Source organism: Mercenaria mercenaria, chromosome 18 (genome assembly GCF_021730395.1).
Source record: "Mercenaria mercenaria strain notata chromosome 18, MADL_Memer_1, whole genome shotgun sequence".
In the NCBI taxonomy this organism is placed as follows: domain Eukaryota; kingdom Metazoa; phylum Mollusca; class Bivalvia; order Venerida; family Veneridae; genus Mercenaria; species Mercenaria mercenaria.
Window position 1 is genome coordinate 21074492 of NC_069378.1, and position 20447 is coordinate 21094938.

Here is a 20447-nt window from a genome sequence, read left to right on the forward strand (position 1 = left end):
TGTACCTGGGTTGTACCCTGCAACACTCTGTAAGCCAACACTCTGTAAGCCAGCTTGATGGCTTCTGCATTTGCACATGAAGAATTCTGCTCCCAAATAGAGGCTTGAATCATATCCCTAAGGGGCAAGTGATTTGAAGTCAGCAACATTAATCTCTCGACCATGGGGCAAGCATCTTGGTGATATAATATTCTACACCTGGCCCTTACTGCAACAGCAAATTGAGATGCTACAAGTGCACAAGGGATACTAACAGGATTCTGGCTAATCCAGACTGGCCAAATATCTGTATTGAGAAGAAGAAAGACAAATGTGATGCCAAAATGAGTAACCCACGAGATAAAACAGTAGAAAACAGCGTTGTAGATAGCGTGCGTAAATGCGTATTTTACCCTTAAAAAATAACGCGATAAGCTCATTGTCTGATTTTCTTATGTACCTTTTACGCAAACTCTGAAGAACTTACGCTAACACTAAAATTTGTTTTCGTAACAAAAGTAAACAGCCGATTCGAACTTCCACTAAATAAACTGATCAGCTATCGATAAATGCAGCCTTCTTTAGACATCCAATTTCTAAAACCTGTACGTTGTCTAGGACTAATCTATGTCTTCTGGACTCAACGCACAATTCGGTCTATTGGTTTTATGAAGACTTTCAAGCGCTTACGTGTGTTGTCGTTTTGCATAATGAATTACAGCTTGTTCAAAACAACTGAAATTCGACACTTTCTTTGGGTCAGAACAACGTGTTTAGAGTAGAGCATTATAGTTGTGCCTATTATTAATGAATTGATGACTGGCATTTTTAAAAGATAAAGCACATGTTTCAGTAAATCAGACTACGATCAGGTTGGATTCTGGACACTTCACCGATTACGTTGCATAGCAACAAAAACAAGGTGAAAGTAGGCGCCATTTTGTAAAGAGAAAGCATTGTGTGTATCAAAGTTGTTCATTGTTTTTATTAATTTTAAGTGATTGTATGGAAAAAAATAAAAAGATGTCAAAAACTTGTAGTGTTGCAGGATGCACCAGTAATCATTTGAGAGAGAGAGAGAGAAATCTTTCGTTCTTTCAGTTTCCTGATGTGAAATTGAACAATGATTGCCGATTTCAATGGAGCCGAGCATGTGGCAGACAAAAATCCTTACGGCTCTGAATGGATATCAACTGCAAAATATATTTACATTAGCAGTCAGCGCAGCTTGAGGTTGTGGAAACAAATGACGAGGTTGCAGAACCATCTCACATGGAATCTTTTTTTAAAGACCCTGTTGTGCTGGGCAAGTTCAAGGAGGTTTCCTTAAATAGGGCTGTAAGCTTTAAAAACCAAACACGTACAAATGTATATATGTAATGAATGATATAGAACTATGTTATTACAAATTCTTCTGTTCCTATTGTCCTTTACGATAGCTGAATTACCTCCCTTCACAAAACGAGCATCTGTTGTAACTTCCGGGGATTAAATCAGTTCAAAATGTTGGACATCAATAAAGAAATCATTGAAGCATGTGCAAACAAGAGCACCACCTTGCAAGTGCTGACACTCATCTGATTTTTTTTGTATAATAGAAATATTGTCCAACCCATGATTTTCTAAGTCTAAAAAGGGCCATCATTCTTGCAAAAAGCAGGATAGAGTTATGTTTCTTGATGTACAGTGTCCACTTAAGATGGTTGAAAACTGTTGCAAGTTTTAAAGCAATAGCTTTGATAGTTTATGAGAAAAGTTGACTTAAACATAATACTCAACCAAGAAAATGATTTTCTAAGTCCAAAAGGGGCAATAATTATTGAAAAAAGCAGGATGGAGTTATGCTGCTTGCTGTACAGGGTCTGCTTATGATGGTGAACAAGTGTTGCAAGTTTCAAAGCAATAGCTTTGATAGTTTAAGAGAAAAAGTTGACCTAAACATAAAACTTAACCAAGAAATCTGATATTTTCTAAGTCCAAAAGGGGCCATAAATCTTGCAAAAAGCAGTACGGAGTTATGTTTCTTGCTGTACAGGGTTAGCTTATGATGGTGAACAAGTGTTGCAAGTTTCAAAGCAATAGCTTTGATAGTTTAGGATAAAAGCTGACCTAAACATAAACCTTAACCAAGAAAACTGATTTTCTAAGTCCAGAAGGGGCAATAATTCTTGCAAAAAACAAGATGGAGTTATGTTTCTTGATGTACAGGGTCTGCTTATGATGGTGAACAAGTATTCCAAGTTTCAAAGCAATAGCTTTGACAGTTTAGGAGAAAAGTTGACCTAAACATAAAACTTAACCAAGAAATCTGTTATTTTCTAAGTACAAAAGGGGCCATAAATCTTGCAAAAAGCAAGATGGAGTTATGTTTCTTGCTACACAGGGTCAGCTTATGATGATAAACAAATATTCCAAGTTTCAAAGCAATAGCTTTGATAGTTTAGGAGAAAAGCTGACCTAAACATAAAACTTAACCAGGCGACGCCGACAACCACTCAAGTGATGACAATAACTCATTTTTTGAGCTAAAAATGACAGCTTGGGAAAGTTTAAAGTCATTGAGTTGAAACGTTATTTAGCGAATCACCAACAGAATGTGTCTGGAGTTAAATCGGAGTTGATAGAGCGTGTTAAAGGGACATTTAAGCTTGGATTTAAGTTCGCAAAAAATCCAGGACAAAGAAGAATTTGAGCAGCATCAATGGGATAAATTTTGTACACCGCAGGGTGAAACCATTCCCCCACCCAGACTGTTTAAACAACTGGAAGAACACTTACAAGACCATTCCCGACTTTAATGAAAAGGAAATCTACAACTACTTAGTCCTGAAAATGAGGTCAAAAAGACAGCTGGAATCACGGGGGTTCCTCGAGGATGGTCACGTTCAAAATGCTGAGGTAAGAAAAAAATGTATGACTAATATTTCTGCTATGTTTGTTTGTTAAACAATTTACAGTTACACTTTGTGAAATCAGTCAAACAGGTATGTTTTACCCGAAGAATTATATTCTCCAAGACAATGGCTAGGTAGACAAGCTTACTGTTGCCGAGTAGGCTACTGGGGTCTGGTAACCCAACATAGATTTGTAGTCTGTAGGTCTGACTTTTCAGAGGTCCGGTTGACTTTAGTCCAACTAATCAGACGTGATCCTAAGAAATATTGATATTTTTTTCATATGGGCAATATCCCTGCTTGCGTCAAACACTCGAAAGACCAAAATGAAATTTTCAACGCTGACTATATGTAGATAGGGTTTATATGCTGTTGCTTTATGTAAAAGTTCTCAAATATTATAATATCCAAAATCAGAATTTTCTGGCGATTTAAACCTATGTTTGTACTGTTGTACTGTACACAAGTGTTAAAACCAATAACTTTACAAGACTTTGTATTGCAATTTCAGATTATCTTCCATTATACTGGTCCTTCCAATGTTTGACGTTTAGTAGATTGCCTGTCACATGAAGATCGAATTATTTTGAGTACGGTCACCTTAAATATACACTGGCAATATAGTACATAAATTTATAAAGTATACATATGAGCCGTGCCATGAGATAACCAACATAGTGGCTTTGCAATCAGCATGGATCCAGACGAGCCTGCACATCCTCGCAGTCTGGTAAAGATCTACGCTGTTCGCTTTTAGAGTCTATTGCAATTAAAGAAACTGTTAGCGAATATGGTAATTGATTGCATATTACTACTTTTTAGAACAAGATATTGCTCATTATATATTTTCTGCCTTTTTAGAACAAGATATTGCTGATTGTATATTTTCTGCCTTTTTAGAACAAGATATTGCTGATTGTATATTTTCTACCTTTTTAGAACCAAATATTGCTGATTTACACAAAATTAAACACTGGGAATGGGAGGTGCCCAAAAAATCCAGTCTGCTATTGACAGGTACATTATTTTAAGGTATCCAAACCTGTCTGATATTTAAATTCTAGCTGAAGAGTTATTTCAAGACAATAAAATATATTTTCTGTTGCTGCTTGTTTATGAATTAACAAAACTGGACCAATTCATGTGCGTAAGAAGCATTTTGGGATTGCTAGTCATGACTAGTTTGAACACATAATAACTGATTAAACATGCATGTACTAAACATGACTGATGTATCTTTGTTTAACTATTAACATGGTACCGGTACATTTACCCCTCAGCCAACGGGTAATATTTGACATTTTACCTCCATACTGTGGGAAGTGGGGGTATAATTTACCTACCTAGTCAAACACATTAGACTATTTACTAAATCGAAGCACAAATTATGGTGCACTGTGTTGCTTTTGGGTGCAACAACAAAAGTGATGATGGAACGAAAGGGTTCTCCCTCTATACGAAGGTCAATAACTTACATAAAAAATGGATGAATAGTTTGAATTCTCTTAGAAGTGTTGATGGGAAGTTAGTTCCATTTGTTCCAAGTAAGACCTCTCGTGTATGTCCATGACAGTTTTGTTTATTCACCCAGTGTTAAAACAAGAGTGCCAGACTGTCACAAATTATACATCTCATCGAACTTGGCCTTATTCAAGGGCCATAATCCAAGAGTGCCTGGGGTGATTTGGCTGCTTATCAAACTCAGCGGAGATATTATGCCAACAAGCATTGTCAGCAAGTTTGGTAAAGATAAGATGAAACCTGTTTCACTTAGAGAGATGACAAGGCTAAATTCGCAGATTTCAAGTAATTCGAGGGTTATAATCCAAGAATGCCTGGGGCGATTTAGCTGGTTTTCGAACTTGGCAGAGATATTATACACACAAGCATTATCTGCAAGTGTGGGAACGATTAGATGAAAGAGCAGGCAAGGCTAAATTCGCATTTTTGAGTAATTCAAGAGCCATAATCCAAGAGTGCCTGGGGCGATTTTGTTGGTTATCATACTTTGCCATGATATTATGCCAAAAGACATTGTCAGCAAATTTGGTGAAGATCTGAAGAAAAATGTTTGACATAGAGAGCGGACATGCTTGTGGACGCCGACGGCCTGCCCGCCATGGTTTTGACATAATACGCACCACACTTTCAGAGATGGGCGTATAATGTTACTTGTCTGTGCTGTTAATTAAGTACAATACTTTGGATATGACAGTATCTTATTGCAAGAAGGACTCCATGAGTTGATGTAGTAATTTTAGATACTCAGTGTGGTTTTAACCCTTACCATGCTGAACACGACTGATTCTGCTTTTGCGACCAGTGTAGATCATGTTCAGTCAGCATATTCATGCAATCCGATCCTGATCTGCACTGTTCGATCGCCTTTCAGTCGGTATCTTTTTGGCATGCACCCCTTTTAATAGTCAGTGGTACAGCATTTTATATATTTCCTTTGTTTAAAATATTTGTCAGGAAGCATCTTTTCATCTATTATAAAGCTTGTTTTTGGTCTCTCTTTAATAAGACTGTTTTCATGTAAATACCATGCTACTGTCATTTTCAACCTCTGTTTTGTTTCATTTTGTACCATTTTAAAAAGGTGTTTTGTATTAACCTCACAGAGAAGACTGGGCTAGACCTAACTGTGCTGCCTCCATAAATAAAGTCTTTATTATTATTATTATTATTACAATCCAAATTGAAAGATGGACAAGTTCATTGTAGAATTCAGTAGGGTAAGGGTTCCGACTTCATCTCAGTGTTGTTATATTTTCTGGTCCTTCGGGATCATTGATTTCAACTCATTTAGATTTGAAAATTGAATACTGCTTAAGCCGGTGCTAGGGGGCGTGGGCAGTGTTGCATTTTCCATTACTGCTCATGAACAGACTCAATCAAACCGAGTCTGCAATTTTCACTATTTGCATTGTTTTCGGTGCTTCCGAAGGATCTACTTTCCAGATTTTATTTACTTCACAACAGCCGGTGTTAAGTGCTGTGTGGCGGCCGTAAAAAGTCGCCCCGACTTCATCTCAGTGTTGTTATATTTTCTGGTCCTTCGGGATCATTGATTTCAAATCATTTAGATTTGAAAATTGAATACTGCTTAAGCCGGTGCTAGGGGGCGTGGGCAGTGTTGCATTTTCCATTACTGCTAATGAACAGACTCAATCAAACCGAGTCTGCAATTTTCACTATTTGCATTGTTTTCGGTGCTTCCGAAGGATCTACTTTCCAGATTTTATTAATAATATTCTCTCAAGTAAGTGTGCAAAGTGATCCTCTTCTGTGGTGGAAAGAGAATTCCTTTTACTGTCTATTACTGGCAAATCTGGTTAAAAATCGCCTGTTCATTCCTGCAACTTCAGTACCATCAGAACGTATTTTCAGCACAGCTGGAGATGTTGTTACTGCACAGAGGGCCAATTTGTCATCTGAGACAGTTGACAAATTGCTTTTTTTAACAAGAGCTGTCCGTAAGACAGCGCGCACGACTTTTCTCAGTGCTTGAGTCTGAATTAGAGCTTTGCCAGTAAAAAAAATTCTAAGTTAAAAAGGGACTTAATTCTGTCAAAATTCAAGCCAGAGTTATGGGAATTGTGTCTCCTGGTGTAGACTTTGATAGTTATTAACTATTTTGAGTTTCAAGTCAAAAGCTTTAACAGTAACAGAGATATTTGACTTTTAACAAAAAATTCTAAGTTAAAAAGGAGCATAATTCTGTCAAAATTCAAATCAGACTTATGGATATTGTTTCTCCTGGTGTAGACTTTGATGGTAAATAAGTATTTTAAGTTTCAAGTCAAAAGCTTTGATAGTAACAGAGATATTTGACTTTATCAAAAACTTTAACCAAAAATTCTAGGTTAACAAGAGCTGTCTCCATCATGAGGATGACACATGCCCCCAATGGCACTTTGAATGAATATATAGTTATGGCCGATGTTAGAGTTTAGGACCTTTGACCTACGGAACTGGGTCTTGCACGCTACACGTCGTCTTACTGTGTCACACATTCATGCGTAGTTATTTTAAAATCCATGCATGAATGACAAAGATATGGACCGGACACGCCCATCAATGCACTATCATGAAAAATGACCTTTAACGTCTAAGTGTGACCTTGCCTTTGAGCTATGGACCTGGGTCTTGCGTGTGACACGTCATCTTACTGTGGTACACATTCATGCCAAGTTATTTGAAAATCCATCCATCGATGACAAAGATATGGACCGGACACGCCCATCAATGCACTATCTTTTAACGTCTAAGTGTGACCTTGACCTTTGAGCTACAGACCTGGGTCTTGTGCGTGACACGTCGTCTTACTGTGGTACACATTCATGCCAAGTTATTTGAAAATCCATCCATCGATGACAAAGATATGGACCGGACACGCCCATCAATGCACTATCCTTTAATGTCTAAGTGTGACCTTGACCTTTGAGCTACGGACCTGGGTCTTGCGCACGACACGTCGTCTTACTGTGGTACACATTCATGCCAAGTTATTTGAAAATCCATCCATTGATGACAAAGATATGGAACGGACACGAAAATTGCGGCGGACTGACAGACTGACAGACGGTTCAAAAACTATATGCCTCCCTTTGGGGGCATAAAAAGGGGCATAATTCTGTCAAAATTCAAACCAGAGTTATGGGTATTGTGTCTCTTGGCGCAGACTTTGATTGTATATAACTATTTTGAGTTTCAAGTCAAAAGCTTTAATAGTAACAGAGATATTTGACTTAATCAAAATTTAAAAAAGTTAAAAAGGGGCATAATTCTGTCAAAATTCAAAATCAGAGTTATGGGGATTGTTTTTTCTGGTGAAGACATTGATGGTAAATAAGTATTTTAAGTTTCAAGTCAATAGCTTTGATAGTAAAAGAGATATTTGACTTTATCAAAAACTTTAACCAAAAATTCTAAGTAAAAAAAGGGGCATAATTCTGTCAAAATTCAAATCAGAGTTATGGGGATTGTTTCTATTGGTGTAGACTTTGATAGTAAATAACCATTTTAAGTTTCAAGTCAATAGCTTTAATAGTAACAGAGATATTTGACTTTATCAAAAACTTTAACCAATGGCGACGCAGACGCCGGGGCGAGTGCAATAGCTCTACTTTTTCTTCGAAAAGTTGAGCTAAAAAAGAACTCAGTTTGAAGCAGTGCAGTATTGCAAATGCAGTAACTTGCAGAACATTATTGACTTTAAACAGTTCCTCACACATATATATTCCTTTCATTAAGTTCTAGTTTCTGTGTTTCTAGTCACGAAATCCTCATTTTTCTAGTCAAAATGTTGAGATTGATATTTTGTTTTACAGTGTTTTTTTCCCACCAATTTGGGAATGGGGCCAGGGCCTTTACAATTGGGAAAAATGCGTCGAAAAATGCCTAATTTGGGAATTGTTAAAACTAATATCTTCTGTTAAAATGTCACATTAAGAGAGAAAATGGCCATAATTTATCATTATGCATTAATTTAACAAAATTAATGGTCTGTGTTTCAAATGTTTATAATTTTAGTCTTGTTTGAAAAGTTGGGGAAAAAAATATAATTAACTTTGGGAATTTTAGCCTTGAAATTGGGAAAAAAATATACTATTTTCCATTGGGATTGGGGGCCTTCTTTTGGCCCCAAATTGGCTAGAAAAAACTGTTTTAGTTCATGTTTACTTTCTACAACTAATTTGAAGAGGTTTACAGTAATAAAAGAATCTCCAGTCATATCTATTAACTAGTCATATCTCCGGTTCATGAAGCAATATATTGTGGTACGTATTGCAATACAACAATAATGTATTGCAATATATCGTGGTACGCTTCAGGCGTATCGTGACACCCCTAGTCATGGTAAAGATTCTTCAAGGTAATTACTGAAATCTGTTAAAAAATTATACAGGTGGTCCAAATCTCTTTGCTGTAGCTTCAAAAACAAGAAAGTAGGTCAGTAGGTCAGGTTTAATAATATTTAGGATCAGTATTGAAATCTGTATCCAAAGTTCTACATGTGGTCCAAATTTCCATGCTGTATATTCAAAAACAAGAAAGTAGGTCAGAATGTCACGATTAAGACTATTCAAGATGAGTATTGAAATCTGCATAAAAAATATAATTATCCAAATTTCTATACTGTAACTTCAAAAACAAAGAAGTAGGTCAGCAGGTCACGATTTCAATAGGTCAAGGTTACAGTCAAGTGACCCCTAATTACTTGGGGTCATCAGGTAATTATAATTGAACAGTCTAGGAAATATGATCAGATAATTTTTAAAGTATTTTTTCCTATATAACACATACAAGTGACCCCCGGGGCAGGGCCTCCTTTCACCCCAGGGGCATAATTTGAATGATCTTGTTAGAGAACCACTAGGCAATGCTACATACCAAATATCAAAGGCTTAAGCCTTAAACTTTCAGACAAGAAGGTTTTTTAAAAGTTTTTTTCCTATATATGTCTATGTAAAACTTGGGATCCCCTGGAGGGGCCTCTTTTCAGCCTAGGGTCATAATTTGAATAATCTCAGTAGAGGATTATTATGCAATGCAACATACCAAATATCAAAAGCCTAGGCCTTGTAGTTTCAGACAAGAAGATTTTTAAAGTTTTTTCCTATTCAAGTCTATGTAAAACTTGGGACCCCCGGGGTGGGGCCTCTGTTCACCCCAGGGTAATAATTTGAACAATCTTGGTAGAGGACCACAAGGCAATGCTACATTCCTAATATCAAGGGTCTAGATCTTGCGGATTCTGATGAGAAGATTTTTAAAGTTTTTTTCCTATATAACACTATGTAAAATTTGGGACCCCCGGAGTGGGGCCTCTTTTCACCCAAGGGGCATAATTTGAACAAATGTCATAGAGGACTGTGGTTTTGGACAAGAAGATTTTCAAAGATTTTCCTATACAAGTCAATGTAAACCATGTGACCCCCAGGTGGGGCCATGATATTTGACCTAAGGAGGATCGATCATAATTTGAACAATCTTGGTAGAGAACCACTAAATGATGCTACATACCAAATATTAAAGCCCTATAATCTGTGGTTTTGGACAAGAAGATTTTTAGTGTGTTTCCTTTCGGCTGCAAGGGTAACCAGAGTTCTGCATGGAATTCAATTCTTTGAACAATATTTAAAGAGTAACATCCAAGGAAGTAACATTCAAGGAACATCCCTGTGTGGTTTCGTCAAAATAGGCTTGGTGGTTTAGGACAGGGCAAGTAAACGAATTCCCAGTACAACATAGTGGGTTAGAAAAATGAAAACCTCTGTACAATGTTACAGTTTATACTCCAAGGCAACAGTGCGTATGAGAGGTAAAGGAAACTTTGTATGATTCGTTATTCATATTTTCATGTTCACAGTACCCGTACAGATCATTGTTCAAATTATGCAAAAGGATCTTATGCTGTTCTTCGGCAGGGCAATTGTAGGAGCAAATGTTTGGGTACCCCTTCCCCCCCCAGTTAGATATGGCAGAAGTTACTGGAAATTTCAATACGGCAGGGCAACTGTAGAAGCAAATGTTTGGGTACCCCCTTCCCCCAGTTAGATATGGCAGAAATTACTGGAAATTTCAATACGGCAGGGCGACTGTAGGAGCAAATGTTTGGGTACCCCCTCCCCCCAGTTAGATATGGCAGAAAGTACTGGAAATTTCAATAAGGCAGGGCAACTGTAGGAGCAAATGTTTGGGTACCCCCTCCCCCCAGTTAGATATGGCAGAAATTACTGGAAATTTCAATACGGCAGGGCGACTGTAGGAGCAAATGTTTGGGTACCCCCACCCCAGTTAGATATGGCAGAAGTTACTGGAGCCTTCAATACGGCAGGGCGACTGTAGGAGCAAATGTTTGGGTACCCCCCACCCCCACCCAGTTAGATACGGCAGAAGTTACTGGAGCCTTCAATACGGCAGGGCGACTGTAGGAGCAAATGTTTGGGTACCCCCTCCCCCCAGTTAGATATGGCAGAAGTTACTGGAAATTTCAATACGGCAGGGCGACTGTAGGAGCAAATGTTTGGGTACCCCCTCCCCCCAGTTAGATATGGCAGAAGTTACTACAGCCTTCAATATGGAAGGGCAACTGTAGGAGCAAATGTTTGGGTACCCCCCCCCCCCCCAAACATACACACACCCCAGTTTGATATGGCAGAAGTTACTGCAGCCTTCAGTACGGCAGGGCGCCTGTAGGAGCAAATGTTTGGGTACCCCCCCACAGTTAGATATGGCAGAAGTTTCTGGAAATTTCAATACGGCAGGGCGACTGTAGGAGCAAATGTTTGGGTACCCCCCACCCTATTTAGATATGGCAGAAGTTACTGGAGCCTTCAATACGGCAGGGCGACTGTAGGAGCAAATGTTTGGGTACCCCCTACCACAGTTAGATATGGCGGAAGTTACTGCAGCCTTCAATACAGCAGGGCGACTGTAGGAGCAAATGTTTGGGTACCCCCTCCCCCCCTCCCCCAGTTAGATATGACAGAAGTTACTGGAGCCTTCAATACAGTAGGGCAACAGTAGGAGCAAATGTTTGGGTACCCCCACCCCAGTTAGATATGACAGAAGTTCCTGGAGCCTTCAATACGGCAGGGCGACCGTAGGAGCAAATGTTTGGGTCCCCCCCCCCCCACCCGAGTTAGATATGACAGAAGTTACTGGAGCCTTCAATACAGCAGGGCGACTGTAGGAGCAAATGTTTGGGTACCCCCCACCCCAGTTAGATATGGCAGAACTTATTGGAGCCTTCAATACGGCAGGGCGACTGTAGGAGCAAATGTTTGGGTACCCCCCACCCCAGTTACATATGACAGAAGTTACTGGAGCCTTCAATCCCCATTTCTCTGGAAGTTGGATGTCCACCTCTACCATGCAAAAAAGCTTGCCAGTTCGAACCCTGATTAGATGAGCAGGGCCTGTCTCACGGGGCCAAATATCTGCCCATTCTCAATGCCAATTAAGCTCCATTTTTTACCAATTTGAAGCAAAAAAACTCCCAGTCATAAGAAATAATTCCCAACTGAAATGAATTTTGATTATTCAAAGAAAAGTTTTGCTCGGTAATAAAATCAAATAAATAATTGTTGGAAAAAACAACTATTAACTATTTTTAGAACAGGAGTGTTATTTCCAGTTATGCAATTGCGCCATTTTCTTCCAATGTTTACCAAATTAATTTGCTACTAAATCGGACTTATTTCATTAAAAATTGGATGATAACACACACTTATTTATTTGATAACATCAATCTACATTATTTTGGCTTGTTGGTCAGCAGTATGAAAGCCCGACAAATACTCCTGGCCACTCCCCTCCTGAAATGGTATCTCGATCACGGTATGAAAGTGACCAAAATCTACCAAGTGGTCGAGTACCGGAAGATGGCCTGTTTCGACTCCTTCGTAAAGGAAGTAAGTGACGCCAGCGAACACACAGTGAAGTTGATCGGCAATAGCGGGTAAGTTTATTTCATTTTTTTCTTTATTTAGTTTGCTTGTTACTTTTCATGGTCAGATATTTTTATATTTATTTATTAAGTTGTAATGAATTTATTTAATCTAAAAGTTATTTTAAAATAACTTTATTTACACATTACTGTATTTTAACATTTTTTTTTCAGTTAGTCATGGACAAGACTAAACATCGTAACATCTATTACATGGAGGGGGAGAACAAGCCGTGTTTCGAGGTTAACAAACCTCAGTTCAGACAAACTACCTGTCTGGACGAAGAGGATCGATATTACGAGATCGAGTCAGTCAAGCAAAGATTCAAACTCGATCTCCCCATGCAGCTGGGGTTTTTCATATTGCAGTACGCCAAGTTGAGGATGCTGCAATTTTATTACGACCTCCTGGATAAATACGTGGACCGCTCCACCTTCGAATATCTGGAGATAGACATGGTGGGTCAATTTTCTTTATTTGAAATTGACTGATGTAACGCATGACCTAATATTGGAATATTATTGTGTTGTTCATATCTATTATTTCATTTTTTGAACATACATTTTCTTTAAATCCTTTCAGGACTCCGCCTATATGGCTTTATTGGCGTCGAGTCATCAAACCCGAAAAGCTGGAGGAATACCGACATTGACTCACGGGACTATGCCATGACGAGTATAATCCCGTTGGAGATCGCTCGTTCCCCAGAGAATGCTGCCAAAAACACACCAAATATGACAAGAGTACCTGGTCTCTTCAAAACTGAATATGAAGGCGAGATGATTGGTCTCTGCTCCAAGACCTACATCGTCAAAAACAGTGAGCAGGATTTTAAATTCAGTTCCAAGGGTGTGTCCAAGCGCCTGGTCAAGGAACCCCTTAACATCTTCAAAGAGGTCCTGAAAACTGGAAAGCCGATGTTTGGGGAAAATAAGGGGTTCCTCGCCAGGAATAACAGGGTCTATTCCTACAATCAGACCAGGTGCGGATACTCCTACTTTTATTGCAAACGGCGAGTGTTAGACAATGGTATCCGTACAGAGCCCTTGGACATTGTTCTGTGTACTAAAATGAAGAAGCCTGAACCTATGCTTTAAATAGAATAGTTTTAGAATTATTAAAAAAAAAATGTTTATTTGAAAATTGTATATTCGTAAAAATTGTGCATTTTGAAATTTTATTTTAAAGAATTTTGTATATTTTGTGAATTTGTATATTTTAAAATTTTATCAATTTTCTTTTTAGAGCTAACTAGTTTTATTTACAGTTTTCGCTGCATTTTCTTCAAATTTCACAGAACTAATCAATATTTTGCCAGGAATTGTTGACTGACTGAAAACACACAGGACAGTTCTCCTGAACATTGTGGATGACTGCCTACATATATATTTACTTTAAAATTTCATTCTGTAAGAACTCATATGTGTCACAACTGTTACATGAAAACTGCTATGCTGCTGTGCTTACTGTCTGGTCATTACACCTAATTGATAATTATCAGAAATATTGAAGTGACAAAAGATTCCGACGTTGTTCCAACGACCAAAGTCCGACGTCGCTATCCCGACGTTGTTCCAATGGCTTTACAGCGACCAAAATCCGTCGTCACTATTCCGACGTTGTAAAAACGTTGGAGCAACGGCGAATTATTTTGACTAGCAACATAATATGCCTCGTGCAGAAAACCTAGGATCTGTTTTTTGATCATGGTCTGCATTGGTCACAAAGGCAGAATCACTTGTAGCTAGCAGGCTAAAGGTTAATGGTAAACTGTTGTGAAACTGATTCAGAGTTGTTTACATCTAAAATGCAAGACAGTAAATTCTCAAAATTTATTTTATGCATGGGTGTACTACTGTTGTGTGGGCTTAAAATGTAGATTATTACAAAGTAGCTCTAATTTGAAATTTTTTGCTGTTGACAGGTTTCCATGTTGTCTGCTGTTGGAAGAACATCTCTGAGGGACTGTGAATAGAATCTTTATCTTCTGCTTATATACAACATTTACTCATGGGCCTGTGGCACAATTTCTAGCTGTACAAAATATGTGTGAACTTAACTAAAACTCGTCTGAATCGCGTTTCACAAGCATTTTTGTGCATGTTTTAAATTTAGAAGAATGCTTTAAGAGAATGAAAAATAATGATTATGCAAGAGTTGTATTTGTCTTGTGTCAAGTTTTTGTTGAGCCCACTTGCGGTGAGCTCGATATAGTCCGTCTGATTTTGTCCGGACCATAACTTATACATGCATGAACCGATCCTGTTTATATTTGGCATGAATGTTTACGTCAGTGAGGTGTGTCATGCGCAAACCCCATGTTCCTGTCTCAAAGGTCAAGGTCACAGTTGGAGGTCAAAGGTCATATTGAAGTTTGTCGGGAGCAGTTCTTCATGCATGGTGGGATTTTGATGTAACTTGGCATGAATGTTCACCATTATGAGACAGAGTGTCATGCTCAAGAAACAGGTCCCTAGGTCCAAGGTCACACTTGACAGCTATTGGCTTGACATTCTGCTCCTTGGCATACTTGTCTTATTGATTTAATTTTTAGTGATATAGATTCATATTGTACCTTTTTTAAACTTTTTATCACCAAATTCATTCTGTTTCACAGGTTGATGACAGTGAAACTAATGACCATGTTAACATCAGTGGAAAAGCAAACCGGAAGAAGAAACGACAACATAGTTTTCCATCTTGAAGGGTAAATATTTAAGAAATTATATTTGATAATACTTACGTGAGAACGTGTTAGTAAGAATAGTTATTCTAGTGTTTGAATGAACGTGTCCAATGTATTCAGGGCTCCAGAAGTTTTGAAAATTTAATAGGTCCGAAATGAATTCACGACATCGGTGCTACCCCACCCATCGTACTACCGTATAAACTTTGTGATAAAGAAATTAGTATGTCATGCATCTTAAGTTACCATCTAATAAAAACAGTCAGTCAGTGTTACATGCGATTGTTACTTTGCTTTTTCTGAGAAAATACTTGAAAGGATAAAACTGCCAATTCATTGTTTTCTTGGTACTGTGTACCTAACTGCCCCGGCGAAATGTTTAGTTATTCTTCATGAAGTCTTCATGAAATATGCATGAAGTCTTCAAGAAGGAACTTCATGAAATCTTCATGAAGAAGAAGTGAACAGAAAATGGGACATAATCATAAAAAATTCATAAAATGCAGATTCATGAATTTTTTATGAAGTTGAGACTTCATAATAAATTCCTAAAATCAAGCAGTTTGTCCTAATGAAAAAAAGCATGAAGATTTCATGATGTCTTCATGCAGAATAACTCTTAATAAATTCAAGAAACTGTCCCTTCATGAATACTTCATGCAGAAAAATTCTTAAGCAACTTTAATGAAGAAATCATGATTTTTTTTGTTCACAAATCTAACGTCCCATTTTCTGTTCACTTCTTCTTCATGAACAATTCATGAAGAAATATTCATTTCGAACTTCATAAAACATTGAATGCTTGTCTTCATGAACTCTTCATGAAGGTATTCCATTGGTATTTAAATGGTATACCAGTGGTAGATTTCACTGGATTCCACTAAAAGTTTACCGCTGGTATAACAGTGAAATGCCACTGGCATACCGGCAGTACTTCACTGAAATACCCCCTGATATTTCAGTGGAATACCAGTGGCATACCTGATCTTTCAGTGGAATACCAGTGGCATACCAGCAGTATTCCACTGAAATGTTGACGGACGCACGACACACAACTGGACAACTGACAACGGACATTAAGCGGTCACAAAAGCTCACCATGAGCCTTTGGCTCAGGTAAGCTAACAAAAGTGTACAAACTTTGCATTGTGCTTTGTGACTGCATAATTATTCAAATTACAGAAGAACAAAAGTATATATTTCACTTTTACTTCACCCACCTAAGGATAACTGAAACAAGTACTTAATCGAAGTTTTATTAAAACATTGAAATTTGACAAGACGTATGTGTCCATGTCAGCACAGCCTCTTTATTCCAGCTTGACTATTTGCTTCCTAACCTTGTCATTCAGGGCCTTTGTGACTCTTTCCCATCCCTCCTCCTTTCCATGTGTATTGAGATGTGACCTGTAATGTGAAAGAAAGAAGAATGTCTTGAAGGAAAATTGTATTTTGATCTCATACCCTGCTTAAGGGGCCACTGTGGCCGAGCGGTTAAGGTCGCTGACTTAACCCTTAGCGTGCTGGTGGCAAGTGACTTTGCCTTTGCGAACAGTGCAGATCAAGATCAGCCTGCACATCCATGCAGTCTGATCATGGTCTGCACTGTTGGCTATTCAGTCAGTAAATTTTCAGCTTTTAACAGTTAATGGTTCTGTCCAAACTGAAACATGGACAAGTTCATTATAGAAATTTAGCAGGGTAAGGGTTAAAATCACTTGCCCCTCACCAGTGTAGGTTATAGCCTCTCTGTGGGCATTGAACTCTTCATATGATGAAGTCATCCTATGGCTTACAGAAGGTCGGTGGTTCTACCTAGGTGCCCGCTTGTGATAAAATAATGCATGGAAGGCACCTGGTGTCTTCTTTCACGGTCAAAGTTGGAAAGTTGCCATATGACCTATAACGTTAAGGCCACACCAAAATGTAGTTATTCATCGGAACCTTTTGTGGAAAAAATGAGGCACGAACTAAAAATAATTTAAGTATTTGTTTTTGTTTTGAGTGAAGAGGAAGAAATATATTTCACTGTTTAAAAAAGAATGTAAAACCTTTTTACATCAGAAATAATTCACCTGGAATTGAGAGAAGTTTTCTTCTGAAAACACTGGTACATTTTGGGTTTTGTTACATTTTGACCGGCAGACAGGCACAACAAAAAGAATTAAATCATGGAAAGAGGTAGTAACATTGGCATACAGTATCAGTAATCAAATCATGTATGGTTTGAAATTACTGTTAGAAAATATGTAACATACAACAATGCACAATCATGAAATAGATAATTTACTTGAATATTTAGTAAAAGATTTTCGAAGTTTCTGATAAAGTGAAATATCTAATATATGTTACTACTAAAGCCTTTGATGTGAAACTTAAAATAGTTATTTACTATTATATCAAATCTACACCAGGAGAAACAATCACCACAAATCGTATTTGAATTTTGACAGAGTTACACCACTTTTTGTGCCCCCCTCCCCACAAGCAATTCAAAACATGTGCTTGCATCATTTGTTATTGAGCGTCGAAAATATATTTTTATGCCCCCCTTTGAAAAAGGAGGGGTATATTGTTTTGCAGATGTCGGTCGGTCTGTCGGTCGGTCGTAATGTAGACCTATCCGTTTCCGGATGATAACTCAAGAACGCTTGGGCCCAGGATCATGAAAGTTGATAGGGAGGTTGGTCATCACCAGTAGATGACCCCTATTGAATTTGAGGTCTGTATGTCAAAGGTCAAGGTCACAGTGACCCTGAATAGTAAAACGGTTTCCGGATGATAACTCAAGAACGCTTGGGCCTAGGATCATGAAAGTTGATAGGGAGGTTGGTCATCACCAGTAGATGACCCCTAATGATTTTGAGGTCTGTACGTCAAAGGTCAAGGTCACAGTGACCCTGAATAGTAAAACGGTTTCCGGATGATAACTCAAGAACACTTGGGCCTAGGATCATGAAAGTTGATAGGGAGGTTGGTAATGACCAGCAGATGACCCCTATTGATTTTGACGTCTGTATGTTAAAGGTCAAGGTCACAGTGACCCTGAACAGTAAAACAGTTTCCGGATGATAACTCAAGAACGCTTAGGCCTAGGATCACGAAAGTTGATAGGGAGGTTGGTCATGACCAGCAGGTGACCCCTATTGATTTTGAGGTCAGTATGTCAAAGGTCAAGGTCACAGTGACCAGGAACAGTAAAATGGTTTCCAGGCAATAACTCAAGAACGCTTGGGCCTAGTGTCAGGAAAATTGATAGTTAGGTTGGCCATGACCAGCAGATGACCCCTATTGATTTTGAGGTCAGTATGTTAAAGGTCAAGGTCACAGTGACCCTGAACAGTAAAACAGTTTCCGGATGATAACTCAAGAACGCTTAGGCCTAGGATCACGAAAGTTGATAGGGAGGTTGGTCATGACCAGCAGGTGACCCCTATTGATTTTGAGGTCATTAGGTCAAAGGTCAAGGTCATATTGGCCAGGAACAGTTAAATGGTTTCTGATCTTCTTGTCCAAAACCATAGGGCCTAGGGCTTTGATATTTGGTATGTAGCAAAATCTAGTGGTCCTCTACCAAGATTGTTCAGATTATTTCCCTGGCATCAAATATGGCCCCACCCCTAGGGTCACATGGTTTATATAGCCTTATATAGGAAAAAACTTTGAAAAACCTCTTGTCCAAAACCACAGGGCCTAGGGCTTTGATATTTTGTATATGACATCATCTAGTGATCCTCTACTAAGATTATTCAAATTATTCCCCAAGGGTCAAATATGGCTCCGCCCTGTGGGTCACATGGTTTACATATACTTATTTACAGTGTGCATATAATTTCTGTTCCTTGTGCAATTACTAAATGCATCAAGGGGGGCATTTTGTGTTCGACGAGCTCTTGTTCAAATCACATTTTTGTACAGAGAGAAGGAAAATCCTTTTGCTATTTAAATCGCCACATTTGGTTAGAAAATGCTAAGTAAATAATTATACAAACTGTTATACTGTCGTCTGTAGGAGCAACAGTGGCGTCATCACTTTGGTCAGCTGTGGATCATTTTGGTCTATCTCAGATCATTTTAGAATAAAACTAAAATGCACATGGCCACCTGTGAAATAAATTAATAATTGCTGTCTCACATCCAACCAAATCATTTTACATGCTGGAAAGATAAAAATATGCTGGAATTTTACTGGAAAGATAAAAATATTTTCTCGATTATGTTGTGTCCCTGTGACTGTCATATGGTTTGACAAAAATATGAATTTGCTTCACAATCACATTCCAGCGGTCTGCAAAACTTATATTTTGGCATTTTGTTTCCCTTATTAAAGCAAATATTCATGCCGAGAAATAAAATGTTTATCTTCGTCATGAAAGTGTAAAAAATGCTGTAATCCGTAACCCTCAGTGTAGGAACTGGACCTAATAGTTATTTAAATATTCAAAACCACTTGCAGCAAGTTGCTATAGATGTTTTCAGACGGACAGACGTACAAAGCCACACGATACATGTACCAATATAAACCAATCTAATCACAAACGTTAAAGCACGGCATTGGGTACGAAGTGGTCTGTGTACGCGTGGTAGCCCAGAACTTACTTGCAATTATCAACGAAGGATGCCATTTTCCCTGGAATTTGGTATGTATGCAATCGCCAGGCATGTCATTCTCTAATCAACGCAGATGTGCTTACAATCGACCACCGCTTCTCACCAATCCAATAAACCAAACATTTTTCGGGTAAATTCTGTTCAGTAGCCATTTTTCAAACAAATTCCGCCAAGAAACATGCGCGGTCGATTTCGGGTCGCACTAAACTGCTGACGACTTAGCTGACGATATGGAATATATAGGAAACTGCTGACCACATAGATAAAGAAGGATTATCGAAAACTGCTGACCATATAGACAAAGAAGGAAAATCGATCCACCGTGAAATTGCCTTTGGGATATTTAACAACACAAAACAAGTGTGAAAGTATGATTATAAATTAAGGGTATATTTTCTTTTTATTAAAGGTATTAAAGTAATAACAAAAATGCTATTCAAAGGTACTGTAATTTATTAATTAAGAAATGATCTATCACTTATAAATATTTAATATCAAGAATACGTAAAATGTCTATCAAAATTAAAAAAAATGTGTACATTGTGAAATACAAAACATAAATATATATATAAACTAATTTTGTATTATATTGACGGAAATTATACAATATATCATCACATATCTCTGTAATCATTGAAATTTTTACTTAAAGTAAGTATTTACTCATATTTCTAAAGTTATTACTATATGACAAACATATCAGTTAAACTTTAATTAAATCATTCACATGAATCAAAGAAGTATGAATAATTCTTTACATGAATACATAAACAACAAAGTAAAATATGAACACATTATATACAAACATGCAAAATT

At 37.9% G+C, this 20447-nt stretch overlaps 1 long non-coding RNA gene across 1 annotated transcript; it reads right to left on the reverse strand.

Annotated features, from left to right (window-relative positions):
- Nucleotides 1-12953: 12953 nt before the first annotated feature.
- Nucleotides 12954-19771, reverse strand: LOC123535130 (uncharacterized). Its single transcript, XR_008368394.1, has 3 exons — nt 19620-19771; nt 19013-19124; nt 12954-16427 (listed from the first exon to the last, which is right to left on the reverse strand). It is a non-coding gene; the product is annotated as an uncharacterized LOC123535130 (long non-coding RNA).
- Between the last annotated feature and the right edge of the window lie 676 nt (nt 19772-20447).